The 12,799-nt window shown below is 38.2% G+C and overlaps 1 protein-coding gene and 1 pseudogene across 1 annotated transcript in view; both read left to right on the plus strand.

Annotated features, from left to right (window-relative positions):
- Positions 1-12,799, plus strand: part of CRYBG3 (crystallin beta-gamma domain containing 3) — a 137,173-nt gene that overhangs the window by 33,289 nt on the left and 91,085 nt on the right. The gene's annotated exons all lie outside the window — the stretch shown is intronic.
- Positions 6,970-7,542, plus strand: LOC126025960 (protein kish-A-like; annotated as a pseudogene).

A 12,799-nucleotide genomic window follows, 5' to 3' on the forward strand; every position in this document is an offset into this window, starting at 1 on the left:
ATCACTCTATTCCTACAAATGGCTTATACTACTGACTGAATGGCTGTGTAGTTGAAAATGGATAAATAAGTATCATGCACACAGAATTCATGAGGAATATTATGTAAGATCAACTTCATAATGAAAATATAGGATAGGATATTTTAAACCAAGAACTGCTAGAATGGATAAAGTAATTTTGATAAGTATTGTGATATATACATAAGTATTGTGATATATATATATATATACACACACTAAATGGAGTGTTACCAAGTCATTATAATAGAGGAAGTCATGCTTTTCCAAACAACATAGGTAGAACTTGAGGTGGTATTGCTAAGCAAAATAAGCCTGGAAATAAAAGATAATTTCACTCCTGAATAAACTATAAATAACCAAAGCAATTCAACTGCAGAATGTGACACAAAAATAACTTAGATTCTGTTGTTGACAGTGAGTAGAGATGGGCAAGGGCAGAAGGGATAATTTATGGTGATTAGTTTCTAGAGGGAAGGGGTAAAGATAGTAGCAGAGGTGATCATTTTGATACTGGTGACACTGGAACTTTGGTGGTGGACGCAATAGGAAAGAAAGGAAACTATACTCTTGAAATGCTTTAGTATTGTAAACCAATGGGAATGCCATGAAACTGGCTTTAAAAAAGACAAAGAGCTCTTTTGTTGTTGGAAATGAGTCTCTTAGTCAACCTCTGTAAAATCATCCCATATTGTAAATCACCCGTATTTTTAACCCCAGGTGAATGGGTCTGAAGCATGTAGCCATGAAGAATTAATAAACTAAGCCAGTCAGGGGAGAATCATGGACTTACTTTGCTTTTCACCTCGTGGTGTTCCTGTGCACAAGCCAGACTGAAATAGTTTATTTCTCAGTACAAATCAATCAGCAGGGGGAAGGTCTAGTGAAATCCAGGTGGACTTGAACGTACCAAGGGATGGGTGAAAAGGAAAGAGGAAATTGGGGGAAATGCCCTTGTTTAGGGTAATAGTAGGGTGTCATAACAAGCCTCATAATCATCCACCATTGTATGCCTCTACCAGTTCGTGGTACTCCCACCAAGCTATTTTAAAATTACATGTGTGATGATGGAAAGAACACAACCTTTGCAATCAGCTGTATCTGGGTCTCAAATCCTAGCTCTATCCATGTGATATTTTTATAAACTTGGACAGCTTAAGTCTCTCTGAACTTTGGTTTATAATCTGTGGTGGGGGGTGTTTAATCCTTATTTTATAGAAGTATTTTGGAAGTAACTGAGATTATTCAGGAAAAGAGTTGCCTTCTTGCAAAATAAAGTCAGAAGTAAGTTTTACTTGAGAATAGTGCTAATTAGTTTTCTCAGGGATGAATAGTATAGCTATTAGAAGTGGCGATTCTATGACTTGAAATAGTATATATATATATATATATATATATATATATATATATATATATATATATATATATATATATATATATATATATACTAACCTTTAAGTAGAAGCAAAGAAGAAAAAATAAACACCCCTAGATTTTTTTTTTTTTTAAGATTACTGTTATGGAGGTTGGAATGGAGACTGCTGTGTGTGACTAATGTTGCCCAGATGGCCAAGTAAACTGCTAGAATTTAAGTCTATCAGTACGGTCCGTGCCTATTTAGGCCTTTGATAGATAAGAATTTTGCAGCATTCACTGTATTGTGAGCTCTCTATTTTGATTTACTATAGTTTTACCCTATCATCTACCTGGAATAGTTCTACTTCATGTTGTAAGGGAGTACTTTACGTTCAGCAAATTGAGTGTCAGAGGTCATGTACAAAATGATCCATTGAATATCTTTCCCTCCTAAAATAAATTCTCCAAATATTGACATTAGAGGGAGCTCCAGAAAGCACTCAGAATTTATAATTCTTGTGCCTCATGATTGAAAAAACTTCACTTTTTACCAGGTTATGTTATTTTTTCTTTCCATCTTATCTTACACATCTGTTCTGATTGATTTGATTTCTGCCTACCTGTTACCCACTGGCAATAGCACACATCTGTTTCTCCTGTCTAATGTGCTCATCTTAGTTTCAGGGTGGTGAAAGTCTTTGATCAGCCTTTCTCCCAAATATCACTGGGTTTGAGAGTTAACATGCTTAATTGGACTCTGTATTTTATATTTAGGGGACTGCTCTTTCTTAGTATTTTTTTTTTGGTTTTGGGGCCACACCCATTTGATGCTCAGGGGTTACTCCTGGCTATGCGCTCAGAAATTGCCCCTGGCTTGGGGGGACCATATGGGACGCCGGGGGATCGAACTGCGATCCCGTCCTACGCTAGTGCTTGCAAGGCAGACACCTTACCTCTACCGCCACCTTCCCAGCCCCTTTCTTAGTCTTTAATCTCCTAGGGGATTCACCTGTTGCCAGATTTGACACCCCCCTGTTGTTTATTCTCCCTCACTATTGTGCTAAGATCCATCAAACGTTTTTTTTTCTTCCTCTTTGAATCCTTTGGCACTGGATAGTACAAACTACAATAATATGTTCTAACCATATTGTTTTCTTTACCATTACCACATCTGATGATTGTTTTGAACTACCTGTGGCCAAGGGCACTTACTTGGTACACATTATACACCTATATCTTTTTATCAGAAATCACATGACAATGAAAAATTGAAAGTGATGCCCCACCTAGAACCTTGTTTCCATTGTATAGGATTGTTAAAAAATTAAATTTTACTTTTTTTAAACTTATTTCAATAACAGATTTTTTGTGACATTTTGGAATGAATGCTGGAGAGTGTTTCAGATTCAGGTGTGTGTGTGTGTGTGTGTGTGTGTGTGTGTGTGTGTGTGTAAGAAGAACATCAAAGGGAAAGATGAGTGTGAGTGGAGGCCACTGGCTATGAGGAACTGGGGTCATGTGCTGTAAAGAACATGTTAGCTCTGCACAGTGAAGGCAGACCTGGTAGGAAGGTTGACCAAGCCCAAGTGCTTGAGACAGTCAATAGTGTCTCACCCTCCTGGGGGTACACTGAAATAATCAGGGTATGGTAGGAACTCAGAAACTTTCTGTACATTTGCTTAAAGATTTCCAGAAAAGTTACAAATAAAAAAATAATATTTTCTTATTAGGGAACAGTAGAGCAGATAAGTTTGCGAATTTCTGCAATAGAGGAAGGTTCACTTGGCCCCTCACTATTTTCTACTCACAGACTCTTTGGAAGCTCTCTCTCCCCTATGACCTTCTTGACTAAGCTCACTGTGTCAGTCACTGTCTTGGAACAACACCAACCACCTGCTATAGACTACTCTGTAAGGGGATGAACGAATGCCCCTTAGGACCGGCAGATGAGTTGTTGAAATCAGTAGCATGTAGTTGGTTTGAGAACAGAAGAGTTTGGGTGTACTTTTCCACCATGGCATCTAAGTAGCTGGAATAGTATCTAGCTGTTCAGTATTTATTAAATGAATGGATACTTTACAGTTTACTTTGGCCCAAATTTCTACTCTTTATCCTGGTGCAAAATTTTTACTCATATCCTAGAAGCACCCTTCTTAGTTGTTTGGGGACCTCGTATCAACTCTGTCTCTTTGTTTCTGTCTTTGTTTCTTTGTTTGTTTGTTTATTTCATTTTTTTTTATTTTATTTTATTTTTATTTTGCTTTTGGGGCAACACCATGTGACTCTCAGGGGTTAATCCTGGCTTTGTGCTCAGAAATTGCTCCTGGTTCAGGGGACCAAATGGGACTCCAGGATCAAACCAAGGTCTGTCCTGAGTCAGCCGTGTGCAAGGCAAATGTTCTACTGCTGTGCTATCAGTCTGCACCCCCCTCCCCCGTTATTTTTGATTCTTTGTTAGCTTATCTCTCTCTCTAAGTTCAAGTGAACTACTTTGGTCACTGTATGTACTTACAGAACTGCTTAAGTTTTAGCATTTCCTTACTCAAAAAAAGTATTTTTTCTAGACAGATGCTTGCCCTTTATTAGAAACATTAAATATCAAGCATATACCTTTTTCTTATCTCTCTCTGCTTTTCTCTGTAATTCTCATACAGCGATCATGCAACTTCATAACAAGTGTAGAGTTGATCTTCAACAGAAACAAAGTCATTTTTTACTTTGTAGGACTTTAAGCCATTTTACAGGTTTCCTTTTCTTCTACTTAGATAAAAAAAATATTGAGAGAGAAATAATGAGAATGAGAATGGATTTGATACTGGCAAGTGTAAAGACTAAAAGTAAGTTACAAAATAGAAGTAGTTTCTCAGTGGAGAAGCTTGCTATTTTAGATTGAATGACTGAGGACACATTTAAGGAAGAGATGACTTTTAAGGAAAGATCTGAAGGAGTTGAGGAGGAGTAAGCTACATGACTGCCTGTGGGAAGAAAACAAGAACATTCTAAGGAGAGAGGAGTAGAAATACAATTCCTGAGGTGGAAGCGAGCCTTATGTTTCTAAAGATGAGTGATAGTCCTCACTTTTCATTACTTCACAGTGGTTTTTGGCTTTTGTTTCCTCCTTTGCTTTTGGAAGCATTCTTTTTCTTTACCTTGAGAGAGCAATATTCTATTTTTTAAATAATATTTTTATTTAAGCACCATGATTGCAAACATGTTTGTAGTTGGGTTTCAGCGCAACATTGCCACCACCAATATCCCCAGTTCCATCCTCCTTCATCCCCTGCCTATATTTGAGACAGGCATTATACTTCTCTCACTCATTAACTTTGTAATGATAGTTGTTAGTGTAGTTATTTCTCTAACTACACTCTCCAGTCTTTGTGATAAGCTTCATGTTGTGGGCCAATCCTTCCAGCCCTCATCTCTCGTATTTCTGGGCATTATTACAATAATGTCTTTTATTTTTCTTAAAACCCATCGACACAAAATAGTAAACTATTCCTAGTAAACTATTCTGTGTCCCTCTGACTTATTTCACTCAGCATAATAGTTTCCATGTCCATCTATGTAGGGAAACCAATGTTCTGTGCTAAGTGCCTGATCTGGTTTTGTTCTTGTCCATATTATTTTTTTAGGTGGGGGTTCTCAGCTCTACTCTTATGGGGTTAACTCTACACTGCTCCAGAGATCTTATGATGTGGACAGTGTGGACTGAGTATTGAAATGAGTGTTACTATACACAAAGGCTTCACTCGAACTCTTTCAGCTCTCTTCCAGTCCCAAGACCTTTGCCATCTGTTTCATTGACTACTTCTTTTATTTCCACCACCTTTTATATTTCCCCAGTGCTCTCATGTTGGATGCCTCTTTCCTTCACATATGGTATGTTGCCCTTGGCTACACTCTGAGTGATTATTTACCTCATCCTGCATACCACAAGGGGAAAAAAAAACTCAACCTGTTTTACAGCTTAATCACTTTACCCCATCCCTTCTCCAGCCCTAGAGAAGGTCCTAATCTCACCATAACATATATTTCCACTTTTTTGCGGGGAATGAGAGGGCCACACCCTCTCACACACTGTGCTCAGGGCTGAGACCTGGTTCTGTGCTTAGGGATCACTCATGGCAGTGCTCAGTGAACCATATATGCTGCCAGGGATGGAACCTGTGTCAGCTTAATGGAAAAAATTGCATTTAACTCCCTATTCTCCTCTTTGGTCATTTTTTAAATTTACTTTTGACTTTATAATTCAAATTGTTAACCATGTTTAGAAAACTTGATTGCTTATACTAGTATTCTTCAACCTTTTTACACGTATGGGCTGGCACCTGTTCTGCATACTAACCCATGAACCAGCAATCTTAACCAAGGCAGGAGACCAGTGGTTTTCTACCTTCCTATATCTGTGGAGCTGATAGATTGGTGTTGAAAAATGCTATTCTATAGCCCATCCATCACTACTACTTGATTATCATTTCAACCTGAGTTCCTATCCAATGTGTCCCAGACTTTAGCCATGGACCTGTTATAATGAACATCTCAGACTTATGTCTTTGTATGTTCGTGTGTCTAAAGTATTCTTACTCATGTTCACATGCTACCTCTTCTCTACAGTAGACTCTCCCCACCTCCAGTCAATTATGTTCCCTCTCATAAGCTCCACACACTAATAAAGGAATGATTAGTGTGTTGTGAGACTGCAAGCTCCTTGAAACCAAAGCAAAGTCTTATTAATCATTATGTTTTTGTCCATATGGGATACGTAATAAAGAGGATGGATGGGTGAGGCATAGTATTAAATATGCATATGAAGGAAAACATTTTAAAAATCCTGATTATGCTGAGTGAAATAAGTCAGAGAGAGAGAGAAAAAAAGATGCAGAATGGTCTTCACTCATCTATGGGTTTTAAGAAAAATGAAAGACAATCTTGCAATAATTTTCAGGGACAAAAGAGAGAAGGGCTGGAAGTTACCGCCCACTTCATGAACCTCACCACAAAGAGTGATGAGTTTAGTTAGAGAAATAACTACATTGCGAACTATCCTAACAATGAGAATGTATGAGGAAAATAGAAAGCCTGTCTAGAGTACAGGTGGGGGCGGGGGTGGGGAGGAGGGATATTTGGGACATTGGTGGTGGGAATGTTGCACTGGTGATGGGGGTTGTCCTCTTATATGACTGAAACCCAACCACAATCATGTTTGTAACCAAGGTATTTAAAATATTATTAATAAAAAAAAGTTACCTACAAAATAAATTCCTAGAATATACTTTTATCAACATTCTATTTTTATATGCAGAATGTCAACATCTCTGAGCATAGCTGGAACTGATGTCTAGTCAGTGCGGGCTGGAGTCTTGAGCGCTATCTCTTCACTTGTTGAAACAGTGGTATGGTCATGTTGGCAGGCAGCACAGATTCTCACTTGTTGCAGATTCACCTTCATTGTGTTATAGGTTGAGGGCAATGATTAAACAAAAATTTGTATTCTATAAATACAGAATTATTTTAACCCTTTTTAACTTTTTTACTTTATTCTGTGACCTTTTGTTTCTAGCTAAATAATTTGAATACTTTTTTTTTCTTCGCCGGCCTCACTATGTCTGCTATTTTCAATTTTCAGAGCCTGTTGACAGTAATCTTGCTGTTAATATGTACCCGTGCTTATATCCAATCCTTAACACCCAGCATCCTGGACAGAAATAAAACTGGATTGTTGGGCATATTTTGGAAGTGTGCTTGAATTAGTGAACAAAAGAGTCCTTATGTAGCAGTGTGCTGTATAGTGATGGCCTTCAGCATCCTTTTCATCCAGTAACTTGACAAAATGCCAGAACTTAATTGTCATCATATTTCAATATGAACAAAAGGACTTTGTCTACAGATAAAATGGAATGGATGGTTTACCCTTTTATCTCTGAACATTGAATGAGATAAATTTCCAGCTGCTGTTCTCTATATTTTTACATTATTGGACCAATGTTCTATATTAATTAGGATGTAAACATTACTACTTAAAGAGTTTGACATGTTTATAATTGTCAACCTTAGTACAGTCACCAGAATATTAGATTCTACAAGTATCTTTCTATTGTGTCAGATACCAGTTTTTAGTAAGGTATCTCTAGGGCACAGAATAAAAAACAGAAGTGGAAAAAAAAAGAGAGTATTTTAATTGTGACAGAAATTTCTCATTATATTGTTAGGGAAAAATTAAGCAACTCAGATATTTTGGGAACAAAGTATCTTCAGTAAACTTAAGATATAGAGATTCTGGGGCCCGGAGAGATAGCACAGCAGCATTTGCCTTGCAAGCAGCCTATCCAGGACCAAAGGTGATTGGTTCGAATCCCAGTGTCCCATATGGTCCCCCGTGCCTGCCAGGAGCTATTTCTGAGCAGACAGCCAGGAGTAACCCCTGAGCATCGCCGGGTGTGGACCAAAAACCAAAAAAAAAAAAAAAAAAAAAGATATAGAGATTCTGAAGCCAGAGTATCCTACAGCAATTAGCGCATTTGTCATGCATATAGTCAACCAGTCAACCTAAGTTTGATCCTCAGCATCCCATCAGTGGCCCCCTGAGCACAACTTGGAGTATTTTCTGAGTATAGAGTCATGAGTAACCTTTGAGCATCTCCAGGTGTGCCCAATACCTTTGCCCTCCACACACAAAAAATTTACAGAGGCGGAGCAGTGGTGCAAGTGGTAGGGCATTTGCCTTGCATGTGCTAACCTAGAACAGACAGCGGTTCAATCCCCTGGTGTTTCACATGGTCCCCCAAGCCAGGAGCAATTTCTGAGCGCATAGCCAGGATTATCCTGAGTGTCACTGAGTGTGGCCCTCCCCCAAAACAAACAAACAAACAAAAAAGAAAAAATATAGAAAGTAGAATAACAGAGAAGTTGAAACAGGATCATATGACTAGTTTTGCTTTGGGGCCACACCCAGTACTACTCTGGAAGCTACTCCCAGCTCTGTGCCTGAGGTTGCTCCAAAGCAGAGTTCAGGAGATCATGTGGTATCAGGGTCTAAACCCAGAACACTTCTTGCAAAGCATAATATCCAGTTTGAGACTTAGTTTAAAAAAAACTGTACCTAATGAGATTTTAATTTAGTAACAGTAGTTTAGTTTAGTAGATTTCCTTGTATAGAAAAAGTCTTTTATACTTTAAAAGGAATTTTCAAATATAACTCAGAGAAAGCAATATCATTTTTGGTTGAAAGATATCTTGAGATTTTATTGATGGTCAAAAATATAATTACTGGGCCCAGAGAGATAGCACAGCGGTATTTGTCTTGCAAGCAGCCGATCCAGGACCTAAGGTGGTTAGTTCGAATCCCAGTGTCCCATATGGTCCCCCTGTGCCTACCAGGAGCTATTTCTGAGCAGACAGCCAGGAGTAACCTCTGAGCACTGCTGGGTGTGGCCCCCCAAAACAAAAAATATATATAATTACTTTGTTCTCTTAATTATCTTTGTGTTTTGGGGTCATGTTCAAGGCCTATCAATGGTTTTTCACTCAGGAATCACTATTTGCAATGCTCAAGGGGCAATATGTGGTACCAGGGATTGAACCCCAACTGTGTATAAGGCAAGCACAAAATATTATCTCACTAGTCCTCTTATTTTTATTAATATTTCTCTAATTATAGGGATTTTGTGTATGTAACTCTTCAAAACATTTAGAAATATTTACAGTTATCCTGTTATTCACTTTCTTCAAGGAGCTATTTTAGGATAAGCATTCATGCTAGCAATAGAAAAAAATCACTTTTCTATTACTATTTCAGTATGTATTTATATGACTCTGAAACAAATATTGTGGCAAAAAATAATAGTAAATTAAGTGAAATAGTTAGGCATATGTGTATATGTGTGTTTTCATAAAACTTTTGGGTTTTTTTTGGGGGGGTGCCACATCCGGTAATGCTCAGGGGTTACTACTAACTGTGCACTCAGGAATTGCTCCTAGCTTGGGGGACCATATGGGACGCTGGGGATCGAACCGTGGTCTATCCTGGGTCAGCAGCATGCTGACTCCATCGGTCTGGCCCTTCAAAAAACTTTTTGTTCTTAGGAGTTTTCCAAACTGAAGAGAGGCTTTGCTTTTGTAACTTTGGATGACCACAATTTTGTAGATAAGATTGTAAAAAATATGTTAACTACACTGTGACTAGTCATGCAATGAAAGCCAAGAGATGGCTTGTATTTTACCCTGTCAAAGAAGATAAGTGGTTCTGGGAACATTGGCATTGGTCATGGGAGAAATTTTGGTGGAGGAAATTGGTCATGGAGAAAATTCATGGTGGGAATGACCACCATGAAAAAGGAGGAAGCTTTAGTGGTCAGAATGGCTTTGGTGATAACGATAGTGGTAGAGAATATGATGGCAATAAGGATGGTTTGGTAATGATGAAATAAATTTTGGAGATGGTAAAAATACTGTGATTCTGGCAATTAGATAATCAGCCTTAAAAGTTTGGATCCATAAAAGAAGAAAATTTGAAGGGAGAAGCTTTGACCCTCCTGGTGGTGGACGTCAGGACTTGGCCAAACCATGAAACCACAGTGGTTATAGAGGTTTCAGCAATAACAGTTGCTGTGGCCATCACAGACTGTTTTAATTAATTGCCAATATTTAGAGCTCTAATAGGAGAGTCAGAAATTTCTGGGAAATTATACAACAGACTTTCAAATTTATTTGAATTTTGAGGTAACTGGACCTGGTTGCTACAAAAAAAAAAAAGACACCTTTAGAAAATACTTTTGTGTATAGGCAGAAAACTTGACCATATTGTGACTAATTGTATATCAGATTTTTTGTTTTTGTTTCTGTTTTTCTAGTTTTTGTTCTGTGGAAAGTAAAGCATTCCAACAACAACAATGAAAATGTTTTATGTTGGGCCCGGAGAGATAGCACAGTGGCATTTGCCTTGCAAGCAGCCGATCCAGGACCAAAGGTAGTTGGTTCGAATCCCGGTGTCCCATATGGTCCCCCGTGCCTGCCAGGAGCTATTTCTGAGCAGACAGCCAGGAGTCACCCCTGAGCATCGCCGGGTGTGGCCCAAAAACCAAAAAAAAAAAAAAAAAGAAAATGTTTTATGTTCATTTGTTTTGCACTGTCAGGTATTAAAACTAGATCTCCAAGTCATGCCCAACAAAAAATTTTAATATAGAGTGTTTTGTGCCCATACCATTGTTTACTAAGTGCAATAGATGAATTATGATTCTGAGCCAATGTGTCTTGAAAATAAACTTCCACTAACATATTCAGTCAAACTGTGAGAATGTTTAGGCTATTTATAAAAGAAGAGGGAGTACTTAGGAAGTATTACAGGCTCTCATAGTAATTAGGTAGTTGGATGATTGAGGTGGAACCCCTGGTACTCAGTTGCAATTGATGAGAGTGAAAAATGAAACTCCAGTGACTCTGGTCAGACATTCCCAATTTTATATGGCCCCTTGCTATGAAAAAAAAATCCTTCTACATCTCACTTTTCTGTTTAGTTTTGTTTGTTTTGGGATCACACTCGGTGGTACTCAGGGTATGAGTTCCTGACTCTTCCTTAGTAATTGCTCCTGGCAAGCATGGGAGACCATATGGAATGCCGATATTCTAACCACTATCTGTCCTGGGTCTGCTGCCCTACCAATGTGCTATATATCTTTTTTTTAATAATTAAATAATTTTTATTTTTACCAAAGTAAATTACAAATCTTTCACAGTAATATTTTAGGTACATAGTGCATAAGCAAACAATATGTATTCCCAGTTGCACCTGAGGACACAACACTTTTCATTTCTATAGTTGCAGTGCGCTGCAGCAGTGGTATAGAGGTGGAGGTGACTGTATACTCAAAATGTAAAGACTCAAGATACTATCATATTTCTTAAGATACTATTAATTCTTTTTTTTATTTAAAAAAACTTTATTACGTACATGATTGTGTTTGGGTTTCAGTCATGTAAAGAATACCACCCATCACCAGTGCAACATTCCCATCACCAATGTCCCAAATCTCCCTCCTCCCCACCCAACCCCCGCCTGTACTCTAGACAGGCTTTCTATTTCCCTCGTACATTCTCATTATTAGGATAGTTCAAAACGTAGTTATTCTCTAACTAAACTCATCCCTGTTTATGGTGAGCTTCATGAGGTGAGCTGTAACTTCCAGCTCCTTTCTCTTTTGTGTCTGAAAGTTATTATTGCAAGAATGTCTTTCATTTTTCTTAAAACTCGTAGATGAGTGAGACCATTCTGTGTCTTTCTCTCTCTCTCTGAATTATTTCACTCAGCAAAATAGATTCCATGTATATCCATGTATAGGAAAATTTCATGACTTCATCTCTCCTGACAGCTGCATAATATTCAATTGTGTATATGTACCACAGTTTCTTCAGCCATTCATCTGTTGAAGGGTATTTTGGCTGTTTCCAGAGTCTTGCTATGGTAAATAGTGCTGCAATGAATATAGGTTTAAGGAAGGGAGTTTTGTATTGTATTTTTGTCTTCCTACGGTTTATTCCTAGGAGTGGTATAACTGGGTCGTATGGGAGATTGATTTCCAGTTTTTGGAGGAATCTCCATATTGATTTCCATAAAGGTTGAACTAGATGGCATTCCCACCAGCAGTGGATAAGAGTTCCTTTCTCTCCACATCCCTGCCAACACTTTATTCTTATTCTTTGTGATGTGTGCCATTCTCGTGTGTGAGGTGGTACCTCATAGTTGTCTTGATTTGCATCTCCCTGCTGATTAATGATGTGGAGCATTTTTTCATGTGTCTTTTGGCCATTTGTATTTCTTCTTTGTCAAAGTGTCTGTCCATTTCTTCTCCCCATTTTTTGATGGATTAGATGGTTTTTTTCTTGTAAATTTCTGTCAGTGCCTTGTATATTTTGGAGATTAGCCCCTTGTCTGATGGGTATTGGGTGAATAGTTTCTCCCACTCTGTGGGGGGCTCTTGTATACTGGGCGCTATTTCTTTTGAGGTGCAGAAGCTTCTCAGTTTAATATATTCCCATCTGTTAATCTCTGCTTTCACTTGCTTGGAGAGTACAGTTTCCTCCTTGAAGATGCCTGTAGTCTCAATGTCCTGGAGTGTTTTACCTACATGTTGTTCTATATATCTTATGGTTTCGGGTCTGATATCGAGGTCTTTCATCCATTTGGATTTAACCTTCGTACATGATGTTAGCTTAGGGTCTATGTTCAATTTTTTGCAAGTGGCTAGACAGTTGTGCCAACACCACTTCTTGAAGAGGCTTTCTTTGCTCCATTTAGGATTTCTTGCTCCTTTATCAAAAATTAGGTGATTGTATGTCTGGGGAACATTCTCTGAGTATTCAAATCTATTCCACTGATCTGAGGGCCTGTCCTTATTCCAATACCATGCTGTTTTGATAACTATTGCTT

The sequence above is a fragment of the Suncus etruscus genome, chromosome 13, assembly GCF_024139225.1.
Source record: "Suncus etruscus isolate mSunEtr1 chromosome 13, mSunEtr1.pri.cur, whole genome shotgun sequence".
In the NCBI taxonomy this organism is placed as follows: Eukaryota; Metazoa; Chordata; class Mammalia; order Eulipotyphla; family Soricidae; genus Suncus; species Suncus etruscus.